General features: G+C 34.9%; 1 non-coding gene across 1 annotated transcript; it reads right to left on the reverse strand.

Moving 5' to 3' along the window:
* Nucleotides 1-17,732: 17,732 nt before the first annotated feature.
* On the reverse strand, nucleotides 17,733-17,805 carry TRNAR-GCG (transfer RNA arginine (anticodon GCG)). Its single transcript has one exon. It is a non-coding gene; the product is annotated as a tRNA-Arg (tRNA).
* Nucleotides 17,806-23,216: the final 5,411 nt, after the last annotated feature.

Genomic DNA, 23,216 nt, shown 5'->3' on the forward strand with positions numbered 1-23,216 from the left:
GGTCATGAGACATAATCATATACTTTGTCTTTTCGGGATTTACTTCGAAAACTATCGCTTTACTTGCTTCAAGTAAAATTCTCGTTTCTGTATTTTCTCCTGACATATTCACGTCATCCGTTCAATTCCAAACCCTCTCTGTTATCCTGGACTTGCCTAATGGCATACTCTAGAGCAAAGTTAAAAAGTAAAGGTGATAGTGCATCTTCTTACTTTAGCCCGCAGTTAACTGGAAAAGCATCAAACAGAAACTGACTTATAACGGACTCTGCTGTACGTTTCACTGAGACACATTTTAATTAATGGAACTAGTTTCTTGGGAATACAAAATAAGAATATTATATAAAACTTCTCTCTTAACCGAGTCATATGCCTTTTTTAAAGCTATGAAAAACTGATGTATTGTACCCTTATCCTTCCATTTTTTTCTCCAATACCTGTCGAATACAAAAAATCTTATCACTAGTCGATCTATTACGCCTAAAACCACGCTGATGATCCCCAATAATTTCATCTGCATATGGAGTTAATCTTCTCAAAAGAATATTGGACAAAATTTTGTACGACGTCAACGTGCCAGCGCACAAAACTAACTGACTTAAAACGCATTGACAATACAGCATTAACTGCAGACGCGCTGAAAGTACCGTGGCATACTATCTGGAAATTACGGACAGTAGACGAAAAAATTGACCGACTTAATGACTATATATTATCGTTATTCAACAATCACGCGCCCATTCAGACGAGACGTGTTAAGAGAGCTCCTGCCCCCTGGATGACTACTGAAATCAAGACCCTAATGACTTCTAGAGACGTGGCACATCATAAGTACAGACATGATAAAACTGGCGCAAATCTTCAACATTATAGACAGTTACGAAACAAAACGACTCAGGCAATAAGAAATGCAAAACTGAGATTTTTCTATGAACTTATAACACCGGACTCAGATTCAGCCGACCTGTGGAAGAACTTACGAACAATAGGCTTAGGGCGCAGCAAGACTCAGGTAGACGGGACACCGCTCACAGTAGACGCACTGAATGACCACTTTGTTTTGACACAAACAACGGGCGTGAACGAAACAACAAAACAACATACAATTGACGAACTAAGCAGTATTTTCCTACCAGAGAGGGAAAAGTTTCACTTTCTGTACCTCTCACATGATGACGTAAAGAAGGCAATAAAGCGTATTTCGACCAAAGCTGAAGGATCAGATCGGATTGGAATAAAACTGCTCCAGAAAATTATTGACGTAATACTACCAACCTAGACCCACATTTTTAACGCCTCACTCAGGACCTCTACATATCCTAGACTTTGGAAACAAGCCCTCATTAAACCTATCCCGAAAAATAAAATTCCTGAATCCCCAAACGACTACAGACCAATTAGCATCTTGCCAGCTCTGTCAAAAGCACTGGAGCGCGTGGTACATAAGCAACTGACTGACTACCTCAATGAGCATTGCTTACTTGATGATCACCAGTCTGGTTTCCGAACAGGACATACTACTACTACTACTGCCCTTTTAAAAGTGATTTAAGACACTCGAGAAGCCAGTGACAGAGGGAACTAACGCTACTGACATTACTAGACTTCAGCAAAGTTTTCGACACAGTTTACACGGATCTCCTTTTATGTAAACTAAAAAACCCAAATCTTTCTAACTGTGCCGTAGCTTGGTTCGATTCCTACCTTCCCGAACGCCAACAATGTGTATCAGCCGGTGGCCATTCTTTAAATTGGCGTACCGTCAAGGCCGGAATCCCTCAGGGCTCGGTTCTTGGACTATTACTTTTTACGCTTTAATAAATGACGTAACAAAGATCTTAAAATATTCTAAACACCACATATACGCTGACGACATACAACTTTACATTCATTCCCGAACTTGTACAATCAATGACTCTTTGATCAGAATTAATTAAGATCTAGCATCTGTAGCTCAATGGGCGCAAAAATTTGGACTCAGACTAAATCTAGACAAATCACAAACTATAATAATGGGCCACCAACGAGCATTAAACAAAATAGATCTAGCCACTGTATCAAATACAAAAATAAATAATATCACAATTACATACAGTAAGACAGTAAAAAATTTAGGGATATATTTAGATTCAAATTTAAATTTTCAAAGTCAAGTGACCTACATATGTAAGAAAACTTTTTCCATAATTCAGTCCCTCAGACACTTAACCAACGTTTTACCTCTCAGCCTTAAAAAGAGCCTGATCCAAACTTTAGTGATGTCCCACTTCGATTATTGCGATTCTCTATTCACGAATCTAAATACTGGTCCATAGACTACAGCGTGTTCACAATATCTGCGTTCGTTTCGTTTGTAACATCAGAAAATTCGATCATGTAACACCGTCACTAGAATTGTTGTCTTGGAATCCACTTAAAGAAAGAAGATTCTTCAACTCCCTCTTATTACTATTTTAAATCATCCACACCTCTACACCCTCTTACCTAGCATCTCGTTTTGTTTAACTTTCACTACCTCTAACCCGAAACTTGTACCTTCTCTCTATTCTTTTGCACAGAACATCCTTCTACTCATAACCTTTTAGCATATCGATTCCACGCCTCTGGAATTCTCTCCCTGACCATGTCAGAGGGACGCTAAATAACCTAGATGTTGATACAGCGTCGTAAAATAACCCAATAAAATAAAAAAACCATGTCAGAGACAGTCGGTCAATATCAAAATTCAAATTTAAATTTAAAAATCACATTCTAGTTCATGGAATTGCTTGTTGGACACCTGTTAGGTTGCGCAACTTCGGCTTAACCCATGACATATAGTAAATATTGTAACTATGCTGTTGTAAAATTGACAATTAATATGTAATGTATTTATTATTATTATTATTATTATTATTATTATTATTATTATTATTATTATCGGTTATCAGTTATCACTATCACCATTGCTATCTCTGTTTTTCTTTCTTTCTTTTTCTTGCATTACCTCGATGAGAGCTCTATAGTGTTCTTTTGACCCTGTTGACCCTTTATAGGGCTTTAATTTAATTTGTATTATTTTCATCAGCGTCTGTATTTCTTTTTTGTATTTATATGTGCTGTCTGGTAGGATGGAAGAGAAGGCCTTATGGCCTTAATCCTGTCAGATTAAATAAATTAAATTTAAAAAAACGTGTTAGTACTTATAAAAACATTACAACTCAAGTATTTGAAACTGTCTACTTGTTTCACTACCACATTACGAATTAGTACGTTTAACTTCTTTATTTTTCTTCCGATAACAATGGTCTTCATCTTGTTTGCATTTATCTTCATACCATACTGCTCACAGCTGTCATTTAGCTTCAGTAGCATATACCTTAGTATCGTTTCCTCTTCTGTTAACAACGCCATTTCAACAGAAAATCTTATGCACTTTATTCTTCTTCCTCCTACTATCATTCCTCCCAAGTTCTGGAAACAGTTCTTCACTAAATCCTACAAGTAGACGTTGAACAGGGTAGGTGATAAAGGGCATCTTTGTCGTACTCCTTTCCCTATTTCACTTCTTTCTGACATTTCTTCTCCTATCCCGGCTTTGACTCGTTGTTTCATTAAAGGTTACTGGACAGTCTCCTCTCTTTCAATCCACGTCAATTTTCTTTAGGATCCCCATCATTTTATTCCAATTTTCTTTGTCAAACGCCCTTTCTGGGTCCACAAATACTATATACACTTCTTTATTGTTCTCTAGGTATCTTTCGCCGATTGTCCGTAGCAGTCCAATTGCATCTCTCGTGCCTCTTTCCTTCCTGAAGCCAAACTGTTCTGCTTCCAACTATTCTTCCTTCTTAGAATACAAACGTCAATTCAGTGTTCGCAGAAGAATCTTCGCCGAGTCCTGAACTCGTTATATTTCTTGGCATTATTTTTCTTGATCTTGGAAGCAACACTGTCGCTGTAAAATCTTCAGACCAGTCGCCTTTCTCATATATTTCGTTGTCTAATGATACAATTTTCTTCTTGTCTTCACTCAAGCATTTCATTAACGCAATGGGGATTCCATCCACTCCTATTGCTTTCTCATTCTTCGTTTTCCTAAGCGCTAGTTCAACATCTTCCCTTAAAATATAAAATTCTTTTTCGTCTTCTGATATAGCTGCTTCGTTTTCTACTATAACCAAGTCTTCTGGACGATTCCCTGTCTCATATAACTTTACTACACATTTCATCCATCTGTTCAGTATTCCTTGTTTGTCTGTTATTTCATTTCCGATTTCGTCCTTTATCAACCACATGGATTTGCTTTTCTTATTTGAGAAGTCCAAAAAATTATTTCGCGGTAACCTACATTACATCATATCTTCCTTTTCTCCCTAGATCTTCTATTTCTTTACATTTCTCTTTCATCCAGTATTCCTTCGCCTTATCAGTTTCTTTTCTAAGTTCGTTGTTAAGTTTCCTGTAGTTTCTTCTACCTTCTTCTGTGTTGATGTTTTTCCATTTTCTCCTTTCCTCCATCTTCTCCAACATTTTCCTTGTGATCCAAGGTTTCTTAATTCTCACACCTTCTGTGTACCCTATTGTTTCTTATGATGTTGTCTGTATACAGTTGAGTACCTCAGTGGAAAAACGGCAGATCCCAACCTGCCGTCAAAATGCATGTTTCACTAGAATTGTACACTGCTAAGATCTAGTAACATATTGAGAAACGAGTTGTTGTGTTGGGATATGTCGTTTGGCTGTAATCTGTATTCTTTGCTTCTGCAAAACTGCTTGCCGCACTCTAACCTAGTGGAAGATCGGCATATCCCAACCAGTCTCAGAATGGCGTCCGTAACGAGTGGAGTGGATAAGTTGCTGCTGTGAAAGCTAGAAAACGATCACGAACTTCTCAGGATTGGGTGAAGAATAAACGAAAAATATGTAGAAATAGAGGGGAAGAATATATAAATGCATCGCACAAGCACGTGTTGAAAAGTGTAGGGTGAATTTGGTCTCGTGTTGTCGAATGCCCGAGTCGGTATGCCAATACAGTAGCCTTACCATCGAACAAAAAGACACGCTCTTTATGGAGTTCTATGATATGGGGGACTACAACAGACAGAATACCTACCTTTTTGGCCTTATTGAAAAATGTATGAAGAGGAAGGCTTGTAAAAAATACAGAGTGAATCCAGACTATTCGCAAAGAAATTGGACTTACAAGTACTGTGTTCCTATTAACAATCGACGAGTTCCTGTGTGCCAGAAAGCCCTGTCGTCAGTATTTTGTGTGACAGTACGGGGACTTCTGTGTGAGTTTTACGCGGTTTCCCCGTTCTAGGTGAAAACATTAATACGACACCAACGTCTTCAAAGACATCTTCACACCTTGGCAAGATCAGGGAGTTAGGCATACAAGTCGGCCACACAAAATCAAAGATGAGGACAAAGAAGAGATCAGGAAACACATACGGTCATTTCCAAAGTACCAATCACATTACAGCAGATCAAGAACCCCAAATAAGACGTACATCTCAAGTGTCCACTCTATTCAGGAAATGTTTAATTTGTATGAACGTCACTGTGTAAAGATGAACCTGAGATTATTGGACTCAGTTATACGTATGGCCATCAAGATGAATGGATAAAAGTAAACACAAAAAGAAGGGGTCGACAAGCAAGCACAGTGATCACTTTCAACCTCAGGTACCCAAGTGGCCACTGCATCAAGCTGTCCAAGTATAATGACCTAATGAAACCCTTACCACTGATTCCTCGTGTTTATCATGACTTTTACAGAAATTTTAAGACTGTAAATGACACAAGTACGGGCGAAAACATCGAATTTATTGATTATGAGACAGAGTTTGAGTAGTCATATATATGCCTGTAATGCGATCTTCAAGTTTGAATAAATACTGATACACTATGTTTATATCTATGGTACTACCGATTTTCAGTCGTATTTGTACATTTGTCTTCTTTCCTCTGAACCAGGTTTGATATAGGTATGCCCTTTACTTCAGTAGTAATTTACAATAAACTTTAACTGCAATTAGGCTATCTCACAATTGCTTTGAGTTGGGATCTGCCGTTTTCCACTGAGATACTCAGTTTTTTAGATGAGTCCAATACTCACTACTATTCTCAGGTGTGGCGAATCTATTTAACACCTGGAAATTCAATTTTGAATATATCTGTTAAATAATGAATTACAGCACCTTTTACACAATTTTAAATGTTTAATAATATTTATATAGAAGACGTTAAAGAAATTTGCAATAAAATTTGAACCCTCTACTTTATGATCATTAACTTAACAAAAGAAATATTTTATTTCTTTAGATATCGACAGGTTTCATTTTTAATAATGTCCCAATTAGTGTTAATTTTGTCATCTGAGTTTTCTATTCTTCTATTCAAATATATTGATTTTCTCTCTTTGATAACTTTTGATAAAATGTGCAGTGGTTGCTATAGTAGTTAAGAATATGAGGCTGCTTACTGTTCTTATTCATTAAACATAGATTCATTTTTGTAATGCATGATATATTAATTCTCTTAGTTATCCACGTGGTTTTACTTCTAGATTTTTTCCACAAACTACACTGGAAAACGTGCATTAAATAATTCATAAATATAGTTAAAACACATTAATTAGGCCTATTATTAATATCAGTGGTAGTATTTAAATTTTTCCAAAATTAATTTTGTAGATATGAGTTTGAATTAATAATACTTTGAGCATTTATAATTTTTTTAAATCTTCAGTTTTTAAGTTGATGTCTTGGGGTTTTCATTGACATTGCACAATGACCATGCAAGCTATTGATTAAAAGTACTGTTGAATAAGGCTGTTATTCGTTTATTATACATATGCCTATCCTGGGTAAGAGGACACACAGGCATTGTAGGTAATGAACGAGCAGATGAAATGGGCAAAAGAAGCTGCTTCCGAGAACCTACCTTATCCCTACACAAAGTGTCCCATTTCACACGTTAAATTAAACATTAATGAACTTGTTACTTCTACGTGGAATTCACACTGGACTGCAAGTGATGAAGGTTGTTACCAAAAACTTATTCTTTCCTCAGGAGTACGATGGAATGAAATGCAAAGTATGCTATCCAAAGTTTATTAGTGCGCGATTTAGTCATATATCTGGTCATGGAAAATTTGGAGATTATTTTGAACCATTCAAAATTAAGACAGCAGAAGAATCGAAGTTCTTGTGTGGGTATAATTATCCAGTCAGTTGAATATCTGCTATTTGACTGTCCCATATTTCACATGCAAAGACAAAATCTTACCGAGCATGCTGTAAATTGGAAGAATTTATATGTGTGTTTTTTCAAACGAACTGCGATTACAAATGCTTCATTAAGTCTATATACCTCATTTATTCAATACTTAAATTACTGTATCTAAGCGTTTATTTTTCATGATTAACTAAACTATAACCCTAATATATCCCATGTAAAATAGGTCTTAATAAATATGAATTAGCCTAAATACCACTACTTCCACTATTACTACAGTACAAGTACTACTCACTACTATATCGTAGGGACACTGGAGTGAGACCAAATTTATTCTTTTGAAAAAGTGGAAAAATTCAAACCGTTTACCTGGGGTAAATGTAGCAAATATAAATGACACTCGAGAGGAAGTTAAACGCAGAATAAATATGGGAAATGCCTGGTATTATTATTCGACTGAGAAGCTTTTGTCATCCATTCTGCTCTCAAAAGAGCTGAAAGTTAGAATTTATAAAATAGTTATATTACCGGTTGTTTTGTATAGTTGCGAAACTTGGACTCTCACTTTGAGAGAGGAACAGAGGTTAAGGATGTTCCAGAATAAGGTGCTTAGGAAAATATTTGGGGCTAAGGGGGTTGAAGTTACAAGAGAATGGAGAAAGTTACACAACGCAGAACTGTACGCATTGTATTCTTCGCCTAACACAATTAAGAACATTAAATCCAGATGTTTGAGGTTGACAGGGCAGGTAGCACGAATGGGTGTATCTAGATATGCATTTATAGGGTTAGTTGAAGGCTTGAGAAAAAAAAACCTTTGGGGAGGCCGAAACGTAGATGGGAGGATAATATTAAAATGGATTTGAGGGACGTGGGATATGATGCTAGGAACTGGATTAATCTCGCTCAGGATAGGGACAAATGCCGGGCTTATGTGAGGGCGGCAATGAACTTCCGAGTTCTCTATAAGCTATTTGTAAGTAAGTATTGTTATTAAATTATTATTATTATTATTATTATTATTATTATTATTATTATTATTATTATTATTATTATTTCAGTACATAGCGTTACGATTTTACCTGCTTTGGTGATATCTTGTAACTGTTGGTAAGACGACCATATTAGGTTTTTAGAAACTAATCTTATGTGAACTCGACTGTACTGAAGTAGGCCTATTTCCCTTTGTTATGTACACAAACGTTGAAATCATAAATTTGATTCAGTTTTTACAACATAATAGTTTGTAAATGTTGTTGTTTAGTTAACTATCCTAAAACAGGTTTGAACGTCGTAAGTAGGGCTAGGATTTTCATTATTTAGCATATTTTTATAAGATCAATGAGTTGCTAAAGTAACTACACAGAAATTAATTTTATGAAAAAAAAACTAATTAAATTATGGTAGAGCATATTTGTGCAAATTTGACAATTTTATCCTAATAGAGCATATTTTAAAGATCTGTTGGTCATATTTAGCATATTTTTACGTTTTAAATCTTTTTATACGTATATGCTAGTCTACATCCAATATTGGTTTCCTTCGTTCTTTGAATTTCTTAGAATTATGTTCTTTCATTTTCCTCTGGCGACATTTTAATATTTTCTTCCACGCCTATTTTATGCAATGTGCAAAATGGACTTAACCCTAAATGTTAACGATTCACGACAAAATAATATTTATCTATTGTTTTCACTCAGGTAGAGAAAGGGGGGGGGGTAGGCATTTCACTTGATGCAACTGGATTCAGAAGTAGGGAAAACAATTTTGTTGTCAAATTTTATAAAAAGGGGTGTTTGTGTGTGGGTATGTATGTGAGAAACAGTAAGAGAATTAGAGTCAAGTGATATTGTTCATCTTAAATTTGCTCTCATTTTATCAGTAGAACAAGAAAAACCGTTTCTATGTACGAAGCTTTGTTAGCTGACAATAGACAGTCATTTTCATTTGAAAATTTGCACAAAGTATTCATTGTAAATTGCAGCTCAGGTCTCATAATATAGACATAATGAAAGTTTATGAAAATAAGCTAGGATTTTCTGTTCTGAATAAAATTTAAATGCCTTGAAATTTCTTAAATTTCACTTTTTTTTCTCTTCTGGTTGTTATTCTGGTTATAGTTTATACGTCCAAAGTAAACCATAAAAATATTTCAATTTGTTATGGCATATTTTTTTTATATTACAAAGCATATTTCTGGAATTTTTAGGTCATAAGTGCATCTTTTATACAACATATATTGGTCATTTTAGGGCATAAGAATCCTAACCCTGCTCATAAGTTACACCAATAAGACACTCATGAAGTAGAGTTGGAATTTACATGTAGAAAGTGTTAAGAATGGCACCGAGTATAGTTCAGTGGACGTGATATCCATTAAGAGGGTTTTAAGCCTGCTTCACAAGACTACGAAATGCAACAACAGAGAACTTAGTCACAAGGACTAGACAATGCATCTTGCAAACCGCGCGCTTTTTTGTAAGTAGTAGTTAAGAGGATTAAAAATCCTTAACGGTACTAAATGGGAGTACTGAATGCCAGGAATGGTGTGTAAAAGGAGTGGGGGGGGGGCATGGCTTGTATGTTTATAAATTAGACCGACTAAAAATATTACCTTTTAATACATACGAATCGCAACTCTGTCATGAAACAATTAAGCGAGGAGATAATGGAGTAGGTTGGACAGTTCTTTTCCCCCTCCATTGCATACATCGCTGTCTAGCTACATATTACACTAATCAGACTTCAGAAGTTGTCTAGTCAACTGTCCAAAGACAGGTCTATAAGATGTACTGTCTGATAATAGATGTACATATCAGCCAGAACATCAAAGATCAGTTTATAAATTACAAAAACTATATGATTTTTGTACTATTGAGATCTGCACACATTATATCTTTTGAATGTATGTAATTTTTGTGTAATAAGTTTTTGTAAGTCATATGTATGTAATTTTTATGTAATATGTATGTTTTTATTTTGTCATTTGTGCATTCTATATTTAATATGTCTGGTTTTTTTGCAATATAGGTATGTTTTTTGTGTGTCGTGTGTAATTTCTGTGTAATATTCTTTTTTTTATTAAATATGTATTTATTTATATGTAATACGAGGGAGAGTCAAGAAGTAACCTTAATAACTGTTTTATTAATTAAATATGTACAATAAGACTACAAGCACTTCAACACTTTTCAACATAGTATAACAGGAACACTTTCATTGAACGCAGTGGGGACTACGTTGAAAAGTGATGAAGTTTTTGTAGTTTTATTGTACATATTCAATAAATTAATAAAACAATTATTAAGGTAACTTTTTGTCTCTCCCTCGTATGTCTGTTTTCTTTTTTTATGTCATCTATATACATAATTTGAACTGGTAATGGATATTACTGGAAAATGGGTGAACAGATTTTAATAAATGACCCCTCATTTTGAAGTTTGGAACCCAAAGTTTTTCAGAAAAATAGTAATTTTTAATGAAATGCCAATTTTCCTACATCATTTTCCTATTTTCCAAAATCCATCTATCGTCAGTTTTGAGAAATAGGCAATGGCTCTTTCAGAATAAAAGAAAACAAGACACAAACACACTACGATAAACAATATCACACGAAGGCTATGACCTGCAGGATTGCTGACATATTTAGAGTTGAGATGGCTGACATAATGCCAATATGTCGATCTTCATTTGTGTAACTTTTTCTGAACGTTTCTGTAATATTGGTTATTAAAAACTTCAGGATTTACTAAAAAGTAGATTCTCTGGTATGAGATTTTCTGAGTACAGCTGTCTGTGTATTGGATATTAAAAACTACAAAACTTAAGAATGTTTGATGACATTATTACCATTAAAAATCAAACATTATTATTAATCAATGACATGATGTATTTGTCACCAATTATACAGATTAATGCTTTATTGATGATATGAAAGTTAAACCTTTTGGGGTTATATAAGTAGAGAATATCTGAAGTTAGATCTTCATTTCTATAATAGCCTATTTACTGAATGACGGTTATATAGAAGTCTATACAAAACTTAACGTAAGATAACAATATTGTTATTAAAGTGAAATATTTTTACAGTTATTAATCAAATGGTATGGACCTTTTCCATATATTTAATGGCGGTGTGGTATAGATATTTAAAGCTGAAAGTTAGAATTTATAAAACAGTTATGCTACCGGTTGTTCTTTATGGTTGTGAAACTTGGATTTTCACTTTGAGAGAGGAACAGAGATTAAGAGTGTTCGAAAATAAGATGCTTAGAAAAATATTTGGGGCTAAGAGGGATAAAGTGATAGGGGAATGGAGAAAGTTACACCATGCAGAACTACACGCATTATATTCTTCACCTAACATAATTAGGAATATTAAATCCAGACATTTGAGATGGCAGCGCATGTAGCACGTATGGGTTAAGCTAGAAATGGTATAGAATGTTAGTTGGAAGACCTGAAGGGAAAAGACCTTGAGGGAGGCAGACGTAGATGGGAGGATAATATTAAAGTCGATTTGAGAGAGGTGGGATATGATGGTAGAGACTGAATTAATATTGCTTGAAGATGTAATAGTAATAGTATAGGTTCAATAAAAAATATTTAGCAAAAAGAAAACGATTCAGAGGAAGCAAGTAACTTCCAAAAGTCTGGTATGCTTCATTGGCAATAAATTCGAAAAATTTTAATTTGAATTGTAATGAACTTAGTTTGCAGCATTTGCTGTACAAGCCACTAGTATGTATATAATTTTATGTAATACGTCTACTTTTATGTCATATACATGTTTCTGTGTATATACTGTACTGTACTCTCTATATATTTACATATTATGTACTTGCATGTGATATAGTTGTCTGTCTGTTACAAGTAATATGTATTCGTTAGAAATGTTTGTGTATTTGCATCGGAAATGTATTTAATTGTAACCCTAATATACCTTATGGTAAAATAATGTTCAATAAATTTGGATATTCAATAATAATAATAATAATAATAATAATAATAATAATAATAATAATAATAATAATAATAATAATAATATTATATCTTTTGCATATTGAATTTCGTTATAACGTTAAAAAATTGAAAAGCTGCAAACAGTGTTCCGTACTTTTTATTCACATAATATAGTGTGTAGGGGACGAGCATATAAGGTGTTACACTGCAAGCCGGAAGGTCGCGGATTCGATTCCCGATAAGGTCATAGATTTCTTCCATTGATCTGGTACTTACGGCCACGTTATGGTCCTGGTGTTTACTCAATCTTTTAACAAGGTGTTGTTTTAGAGCTATCTGTAGAAAAGCAGACATGGAGTCAAATACATTTCACAGACGTACAGATTCTACGAGGAAACTTATGTCCATTTGGGGATTTAATATGAAGAGTTACGGACTGAATATAATTATTGCAAGGCAGGGGCCAGTACACCTGGCGTTGAAAATTGCTACTGCGCTCGGATATCTTGGTTGAGAATGTGATGACGCAGTCAACCGGCGGTCTTTAGTGTCGATTCATGGACTATAGCCACATTTCCGTGACTCCACATATCGTCCTGTGGTTACCTGAATCAAGATAAGAAAGAGAATACATGCAATTATGAGGTAGGGAGCCTTTGTAAATCGCTGTGTTCTGCATAGTGTCTGGAAGTTACGGTGATGTTTAACAGCTGGTCTCTTTGTGTACTAGACCGAGTAGAGTCATTAATCATGACATATTTCTGTGTATTAGGAATCACAAGCAAATGACAATGAAAACAGCTTGTTACTTGCGTTGCTTTTAAATGAAGTTACATATGCGGAGATAAAACGATTTTCTTGGGGGGGGGGGCACAATGGGACGGTAATATAATTTATAAGTACATAGGTAGTTACATATTCTTATCAAGAGCACACAAATGCACCCACACGCATTAAAAGACAAACACATAGTTGAAGACTGCAATCTTGGAACTTGAGGTATGAGGAAGCGGGCCTAAGCGGGGAATAAAAAATAAAAGATAACGTACTGAATCTCATTGCACGTGTTCAATATTACAAGACATTCTGAAAATAATTTCACCCATCGTAGACTGGAGATCGAGATATCTGGTGCAAATAGCCTAAATAAATTCCGGAGCAAGAGACATTCAGTTTTTTTTATACAGACGAGACCTGGGTGAATAGCAATACGACATTTCGAAAATGTTGGCAAAATGATAGCGTAAATGTGCACACGAATGTAAACTCTGAACAAAGATTGATCGTGTACATGTAGGAAGAATTAATGGCTTCCTTCCTAATGAAGAACTTATATATAAAGCCGGAAGTGCAACGGGATATTACCACGGTCAGATAAACGCCGAAAGTTTTGAAAGATGTGTAATACAAAAGTTGATATCCAATCTTCCTCCTCAATCATTTATTGTTCTCAACAACGCTCCATATCACTGTCTCCAGATCGACAAACTGCCATCTACATATGCAGTAAAGACAGACATGATCTCTTGGCTTCGCCATTTGTTATCACTTATATGGTCACTAGTTGTAGGTTGAATGCTATTGCAGAAGCATCAACACATATTATTATCCGTAATATTTTTATTTTTTATTTTATTACATTATTTTAAGACGCTATATCAACATCTAGGTTATTTAGTGTCTGAATGAAATGAAGGTGATAATGTCGGTGAAATGAGTCCGGGGTCCAGCACCGAAATTTACCCAGCATTTGCTCATATTAGGTTGAGGGAAAACCCCGGAAAAAACCTCAACCAGGTAACTTGCCCCGACCGGGATTTTAAGGATGTTCTGAAATTGAAGAAACATTCTACACAGCGACCATACTATGTAACATGGTCTATAAAATATATGTTTCAAAATTATTTAACATTCCATACCATTTGATACATTAAAAACAACATAGCTACATAGGCTTATTTATTTATGTTCATAAAATATTTAAAATATTTCAGAGAAATATGTCATGTTGTAATATATTGTAGGCCTACTGTATTACATTAAATTATAATATATGCTGTACATTATTAATCTCCATGTTTATTTTTCTTCTTTCACACAAGATACAACAAAAAATCACTTTGAAAGTAATAAGTAAGCTGAGAATATTTTCTAAAATGCCTATTTGTTCCTGTAACGGCTAAACATACAGAGTAAAGTTAAAAATCCGTTTTCATCCATATTGTGACAAAGGAAAGGCATTTGTTAGTGCCTATAAATGCCTATTTTGACCGTTAGTGCCTATTTAAGCGTCTAAACTTTATTTTTTTAATTTAATTTTACTTTTTGCTTTGATATATCTCGCTGATCGATGGCGGGCTTATGTGAGGACTGCAATGAACTTTCGGGTTCCTTAAAAGCCATTTGTAAGTAAGTAAGTAAATATCTCGTTGGCCGACAGAGAGTAGCAGGCCACCTATGATAGTCAGGCAAACAGCAGACGATTGCACAGTGCAGAGAACATTGTGAAAATTCGAGAGGTAAACAGTTCTCAAAGTTATAAATGCATGTTTCATGTCCATATTTGAACAGCAAATAATTTCAAGTGATTATGGAATGGGGAAAAAATGTTTTACAACATGTGTTCTTTAGTAGTTCCTACGTTCTTTACTCATTTTGAATTGTTAATATTCTGATAAATTGTTTCTTTTTAGATAATCGAAGGCCTGGATGAAGAGGATGCAGCTTGTATTTCAGAAGCTAAAATTGCTGTGATGAATCCGAAAATAGCGGCAGACCTTGCTTTTATATGAACCAATTTTTCACCGCCATCTATCATATTATCACTGAAGGCCAATAGCTGCTGCTAGTGAAGGCAGTGGAGATGGTGTGCATGTAGAAACTGGCTGTATGAAATATCTGCAGATATGGGCAAAGCGTTCAGGACCAAACTGAGAGAGATCCTGAAAAGTAATTGAGGTTGCAAAGATGTAAAGGAAATACATTACATACTCTGTGGAACTTCTTCAGTCATGGCATTAGAGCTGTCATTAGTGGAAATAGCCTCGATCACATCCTGTGAGGTTGAGAGGACATTCTCTCAATTTAGAAATATCCTGACTGAAACGAGGCATAATTTACAACAGAAACCCTTGAAAAATACACAGTAGGCAACTGTAATGTAGTTGGAGAGTGAATTGTTTCGTAGTTTCAGTACTGATACAGTTTTATTCTGTCTTTAGGCCTACAGAATTGAGATCAGTAACAAATTGTCACTTCCAAATATAGTAAAACTCCTATTTAACATTGTTTACGTTTCCTGAATCAGGAGATAATATACATTTTAAATAGTTAAGTAGTTAGTACAAGCTAGTACAAATTTTGATAGTGCCTATTTAGGCTGCCTGAAACAGGATTTTAAATACCTAAATGTTCTCAGCTTAATAATAAGATACTACCAATGCTCATAAATCCGTTCAGCAAACCACACACACACACACACACACACACACACACATTTTACTCGTATATAAGGTGGGAAATATTTGGTATTACTAATTAATGAAGGACGTGGCAGTAACAGTTACTTCATAATACAGGACTTAGTTTGCAATGAAGTATTGGTCATTTATGAAAAGTGTTTTTTGCGCGTAGCAGTTTAAAAATATCAATCAAGAATCAATAATTGTAAACTGAAAAATCATGAGGAACTAAGTATTCTTTTTTTTTTTAAGTATTTCATTGCTTGAGAAGGGGCTATGTATCATCGCCAATAACCTCCGTAAAGAGCTATGCTCTAACCTCACTCGAAACAGTTTGTAAGAAATGCAGTAAATGGAGCAGACAGTATGTTCATCAACAAATGCGTTCATAAGGGGCTATGTTCTATCCAGCTGTTTTGCAGTATTCGATAAAATGGCTGACGTCGGCTTTGTTGTATCTCGACAAAAGACATAATCAGTGTCTTTTAGACAAAAGCAAAACAAGTTGTAAGTGTCAAGACAGGAGTATCTATCTCTCTATTATTAAGAGGACTGTGAGAGGGAAAAATATCCCTGATCAAAATATAAATATATATCCCTTGAAATGGTTACTTCACTTAACTAACATAATATTTGAACTTACGGACTTCTTGAACATAAAAAAACAGCACATAGTAAAGATGAACTGAACACATCTCTGGTATCATGAATACAAGTGGCATCAGAAGACCAAGTTATGATGTGCTCATGAAGAAGACAAATTTTGGTATTGAAGATTGGAGACGTGTCCCTGTTTTGAAGAAAAGAGTGAACATACATGATATTCAAACCACCCGTTTGCAGAAACAGCGATTTGTGAATAACATCAGAGCTCAAAAATAAGACATACTGGCAATTCTGCCTTATTTGGAGGCACAATACCACAATTTATTTAAAGAACTTTGTTCATAAATTTGATAGGTTAGAGTTCAAATCTTCTGAAATAATTACAAAGATTAGCCTATATTTCAGGCAAATAACTACCCAGTTTAAGCCATTTCATATTATAATTTATAAACAGTTTCATGTTCCAAATGAACTTTTGGCTAGAAGTACGTAGGTATTGGTCTCTTCTTTCAAATCATATGTATGTCATATAAATAAGTACTTCTTTAATTCTACTTCAGAATATTGGTTTTGGTACATAGTCCCTTAAGATTTTCTACTCTACAATAATTGTACAAGTTCAACGCGCTTTTCGAAGAGAATTCGGTGACCGGGATGGACGGGGAACAGCCTCTTCACGCATAGCAGTAAATGAGTGTCGACACTCTTTAACGTTACAGCTTTCAAGAAGAAGTCTTACAATAATTTTGTATTATGACTAAATATTCAAACCTTACAAACTCCAGGTAAGTCAAGGGTTGGTCCATTGTGACAAAGATAATTGCATGAAATGGAACACATTGATCAGGAGTTATATGTTCGTGTCATGACAAGTTTTCAGAAGCGACTTCGGTAGTGCATTGCAACTGGAGCAGATCATGTGAAGAATGTGGTTTTTAAAACATAAATTAAATAACTTAAATTGTGTAAACAAACAAAATCCAAAAGCATAAATAAGCTATTAGGTTGTTTGAATACAAACTTGATTCACTCTATGAAGTTCTATCACAGTTTAAAATACTTCAGTTCACTGTAGATGCTCCACCATATAGGCTATAGACCTTGTAACAATCATATACACTGTATTGATAAGCATAAAAAAGTCATTTAAACACACAGGTCTGTATATTTCATTATAAGAATCTAAATAATTATAAATATCTTTATTGTATTGTTAATTATTTTTTCTTAATTATTATCCACTAAATTATTTCCGCTCAAGTGCCAGTTCATATTGTTTATGAAGTTCCTACTGTGTATGGAAGTTTATGTTATTGGGTTATTTTACGACGCTGTATCAACATCTAGTTATTTAGCATCTGAATGAAATGAAGGTGATAATGCCGGTGAAATGAGTCTGAGGTCCAGCACCGAAAGTTACCCAGCATTTGCTCGTATTGGGTTGAGGGAAAACCCCGGAAAAACCTCAACCAGGTAACTTGCCCCAACCGGGATTCGAACCCGGGCTACCTGGTTTCGCAGCCAGACGCGTTGACCGTTACGCCACAGGTGCGGACCGTGTGTATGGAAGAAACAGTGTATTAGCAAGAGTAGTTACTTCCATGTAGTCGGATAATAATGAAGTAACGATGGAAGATTGATGAAAAGATGAAAGGGGAATAGGGATATCCCAGCGAATATTCTCCAAAACGGTTTTTTCTTCTGTAAAATATAAAGGCCAAAACATGTAAATATGCACGGAAAAAAGTATACATATTTCGAATCACTAAGCCATGAAACGGATATTTACAAAGTTTGAGAACTGTAGGAAGTTTATATAAAAAACATCTCTACTGATGATATTGTGAGGACACAATTTAACTATTTAGGAGGTTTAAATTATTAGCATTTTACGTGATAAAATGTCTGAAAAATCCATACAATGAAAGTATATCTCAAGCCGAGTGGGGTTACCATTATGGCGTCGCTCACATTTTGATTGGCTCACCGTGCTCAATGTTTGAGGCAAAATTAAGACAACTCTATATTATATTTACGTATATGTTGGTTTACTGTCAATATAATATCCTCTGTTGACTTGTTTTAGATCCTGAAACTTGTCATCTCCAGTCTTGCGCGTCTGCATCTTGTGTCAGATACGGACAAAAACCTAGATGTAACTATGAAAGTCATTGATTTGTAGTAATGTATCTTCTCGCGGAAGAGGAGGGCGGAGAACCAAGCGAGAATGAAATGAATGAGGTGAGTTGATTCGCTGCTCTGAAGGTACCACAAAAATGAATCAAACATTTTCCTAACGCTCGCTAAGTCTAAAACGAACTCCACGGAAGAAATCGAGTCTCGCTTTAGACTTCCCGGACGTTGTTCAGTGATCTATGATCGTGAAAAGTTACTCAGGGAAAACAGTAGTGAGTAGGCCTACATCCGACTGCCCATATCCATTTCGTATTACCGAAGCCCGTGTGTCATTACGTCGTGCATTTTGTGAATTGATGCTGTCGAAATTAAATTTATGGAGCTCAGAGAAACAAGAAGACACCGGAAATACGCCTACCTCATCCTCCGACCATATCCAGCGGAAGGGTATATTTTAGTTAACGCGGGAGATCGAACTGAAATCAATACAATTAATTATAATTTCTAGCTTTAGGATAAAGCTACCAAATGACGTTATTTGAAGTAGTTATAGTTAGGCCCCGGAGGTTTGGTAAAATTCCTTTTATTATTGTTTTGACATACCTATTAGGCCTACATAACATCATCGAAGAGACTAAAGCAATGCTACCGCAATAAACGAGTATCGCTATAACAAAAAACAAATAAATATAGTGAATCAAATTCGAAGAAGCATACTCTCACAATATTATTTATTTTGCAAACTATTATTATTTAAATTGTAATTTTATGTAGGTCTATTGTACTATAATGTTTTTAAATACTTTACAGTTATACCATTCACAATACCGGTAATCGCAATTAAGAACGTAGTTTTACAAACTAAATCTGTAAATCGTCCTCAATTCTGCATTTATCAAACCAAATTCACGACACATATCAGCTTTCTTTTTACCAGTCTCGATTTGTTTTATAATATTAACTTTATCGTCCACAATTTAAATATTCTTTTTCTACATACCTTGCTTCATTGTACTGTATGCAACACCTGTTTTCAAATTGAATCTCTGAAGTTACAGCTGAACTGAATGTCTGGATTACAGTAAGTTGCAGAACTTGGCCAGCTGTTGTTTGTAAAGGATTGTTTGCATGACAGAAGGAAGGATTTGCCTTACTCTACACTCCAACCTCTTTTCTTAGAATTCCAGTTCTTGTACCGTAGAATTCTTCTCTGTAGTATATCTGGTGTGATAATTGCTACTGCCTTCACAATACGATCCCGAAAGTTGTTAAGGTCAGTCATCTTGGTGAAATACACAATATCTTTAACATAGCCCCAAAAATAATTTAATGAAGTAATGTCAGTACTATTGTACCACCGCATCCAATCCAACTGTTCAAGAAAGTGTTGTCTAGTGTTGTACGCACAATAATACTCCAGTGAGACGGTGCTCCATCTTGTTGAAAGATTACGCTAGACTGTTTGTGTGCAATCTGTGGAAATACTTATTCTTGTAGCATTTCTAGGTAAACTAGTATTCAAAGGTATTTAATAGAATTTTCTGATCGTGTAAGTGAATGAGATAAGTCAAAACTATAGTTTATACTTACACAAAGAACAAGCTTTAAAATAGTTTCGCTAATTCTCAATATATTATATAAATATGTACTCGATATAGACCTGAAAATTAAAGAATTAGAACACATCCTTGGAATAATAATATTTTTTTACACCTCTAAATGATTCAAATACATAAAGCAATAGAGTGGAAACAACAAGCTTAAAATTGAATTATTTAATTATTCACAATATACTCTATATTCTTTTCATATTTATACAGGGTGTTTCAAAAATACGGGGCATAATTTCAGGTATGTATTTCCCACATGTAGACAATCAAAATAGTTCATTACAACATGTGTCCGGAAATGGCCTTCACAACATTGAAATTCACCGGAAAGTTTTTCTTTCCGCAGGTCGTTGTCATTACAGAAGATGTTCAAAATGTCCACCTCCTGCTTGAATACAGACCTCACATCGATGTCTCATTGACCTGCGAACACGATCCCAAACTCCAGGAGTATTGCGTATGTCCTCAGAACATGCCACAATTCGATTCCGAAGGGATTCCAAATCAGGCACCGGAGACGAATAAACCAATGATTTTAAATGGCCCCACAAGTAGAAATCGAGAGGGTTCAGATCAGGTGAGCGTGAGGCCAAGCAATTGGGCCACCTCTACCTATCCATCGATCAGGAAACCTTCGATCCCAGTACCGGCGAGCGTACGACTGAAGTGTGCAGGAGCGCCATCATGCAAGAAGTGAATGTGTTGACGATTGACCAGTGGAGTATCTTCTAAAACATGAGGTATGGTTCCGGTGAATTTCAATGTTGTGAAGGCCATAACTCGGAAATAAAGCATTTCCGGACACATGCTGTAATGAACTATTTTGATTGTCTACATGTGGGAAATACATACCTGAAATTGTGCCCCGTATATTTGAAACACCCTGTATAGTATATACCACATATTTCTCACTGAATAATTACTGACGTATAGATTTATGATGAGTGAACCGATCTGAGAGCCATAACCCCTCACATTCCAGTTGAGTTGTCGACAAGATCATGATAAATAAATGGACTATAAGATGGACTTGAGATATGCTACTTATATTTTCTTGCATTGACCCTAGTAAATATTGTCCTTTCTCTATTTCAACAGACCACTTTGGATTTATATTGTACAGTAATAAACTTCATAACCTGTATAATACCTGGCTAGAACTCCTGTTCATACATATAACAGATTGGCCATCCCTATGTTTAAAACGGTCACACGTGGAAGAGAACAACCATCAGGATCACCACCGTCGATTGGAAACGACCGCTAGACAGGAGTACAGTTGCTCCATACAATTCAAATGAGAGTTATAACGTGACTTCTTATGCAGTAACTAGATGACAGCATTGTGAAATTGATAAACGTTTTTGCTGTCAAAGTCTATAAGGCTGAGCAATCTATTATAAGTGTGATCTGGGCTAGAACTGATTAAAACTCATCTATAATGTGGGCCTAATTGTAAATACGTTTATTTTCTCCTTTAGTCTCCTATGATTATGGGCATTTCTTACGTCGTAATTTCAACCAGTTGGACGTTTGCATTTACTTTTAAATGTTCTTATTGTTTGATATAAATATGATGGAGTGAATATCATTCTCATAAATGATAATGTCAGCGGTGTCCGCTAAACCTAGTGTCTTTTTACAATCGTCACAGTGAGTGGGATGAATTCTGTAACACTGATGGGCTATAGTCTTCTAGTGATATTCAAATAGGCCTACATAAACCTATGGATACTTACGAGTAATTGCGTCGTTTTATATTATTGTTTTAAGAGTTCAGCGTTTTTTTAAGTCTATTTTAACATATTAATTTTACATACTATTGTTGGCAAAACTGACTGTTATCTACGCCGTCTATTCGTGCAAATAGTAACTAAAGAAGCCATACTTACACTGTGACTGGTTCTCAATCAATAAATTAGTATTAAATTGTAACAAAACTAACACAATTCAACTTAAATCCTGTCCAAATTCAATCTCGCAAATTTCAAGCACAATAATTAACAATAGATCCCTATTAGAAACAACAACAACAACCAAAATTTCTTGGCTTAAAAATCGATAATGTGTTAAATTGGAAAAATCATATTAAAGAAATTACTCCCAAAATAAATTCAGCATGTTTTACTATTAAATATATGCAAAAGATAGTAAATATCAATATCTTAAAAACAATATACTTTGCATACTTCCACTCGGTAATGAGTTTTGGAATATTATTCTGGAGAAATTTCACAGATAGTAACACTATATTCCTACTTCAAAAAAGAGTAATTAAAATAACAGTAGGTACCAAATCTAGGGAATCGTATAGGACTATTTAAAAAAAAAACTACAAATAATGCTCATGGCTTTTCAGTATATTTTTTCATTAATAATCTTCCTCGTATGTAATCGTGAAAACTTTGTAACTAATTCAACAGTTCATAGCATAAATACACGTCAAAAAATGACTTTCATACTCCGTCGGCAAGTCTACCATGCTATCAAAAAGGAGTGCGTTATATGGCAGTAAACATTTTTAATAGCCTCCCTATCGATATAAAAAATGAAACTCAAAATATAAGATTATTTAGGGCCAAATTAAAGAAGTACCTAATTTCTCACGCCTTCTATTCTGTAGGTGAATTCATGACATTCAACAACGCTTCATGAAATTGATACTAAAATTTTGTGTTGTACTAGTAGACTATATGTAAACCTCGTCTGTATATATTTCATCTAGACTGTGACTATAAATTTAGAGTGCTATTCATAGACATTTCGCAGCACGCGCTAGGAGCGTGCTAAACTAGCCTCGGCTATTCACTGGTTACTTGTACAGAATTCAAATCATATCATATCGCTAACACTGGTTTATGAATACGAAAAATGCTGATCATTCACCGGAAGCCCGCTCTAAGAATGTCCATGAATACGGACCCAAGTCTTTATAATAGTATTAAGTTGTTTGACTTGTTCCATATTCTAGCTGTGAAGCAATGTATGAATACCATGGAATGTTAATAAATACAATATTATACAATACAATACACGAACAAATTATCAGTCACTAGGCTATCTATTAGTTTAAGTCAGGTATCTCTGAACGTCAGTGTACGTTGTTGTGACAATAGACGCAATGAAAGAGAAAGGTGCCATTATATACTGTATAAGACCACACTGTACATTTATGTAGATGTCGCTATTTTAGGGCTGTCTCGAATAGGCCTATGCT

This window comes from Periplaneta americana, chromosome 5, assembly GCF_040183065.1.
Source record: "Periplaneta americana isolate PAMFEO1 chromosome 5, P.americana_PAMFEO1_priV1, whole genome shotgun sequence".
Lineage (NCBI taxonomy): Eukaryota > Metazoa > Arthropoda > Insecta > Blattodea > Blattidae > Periplaneta > Periplaneta americana.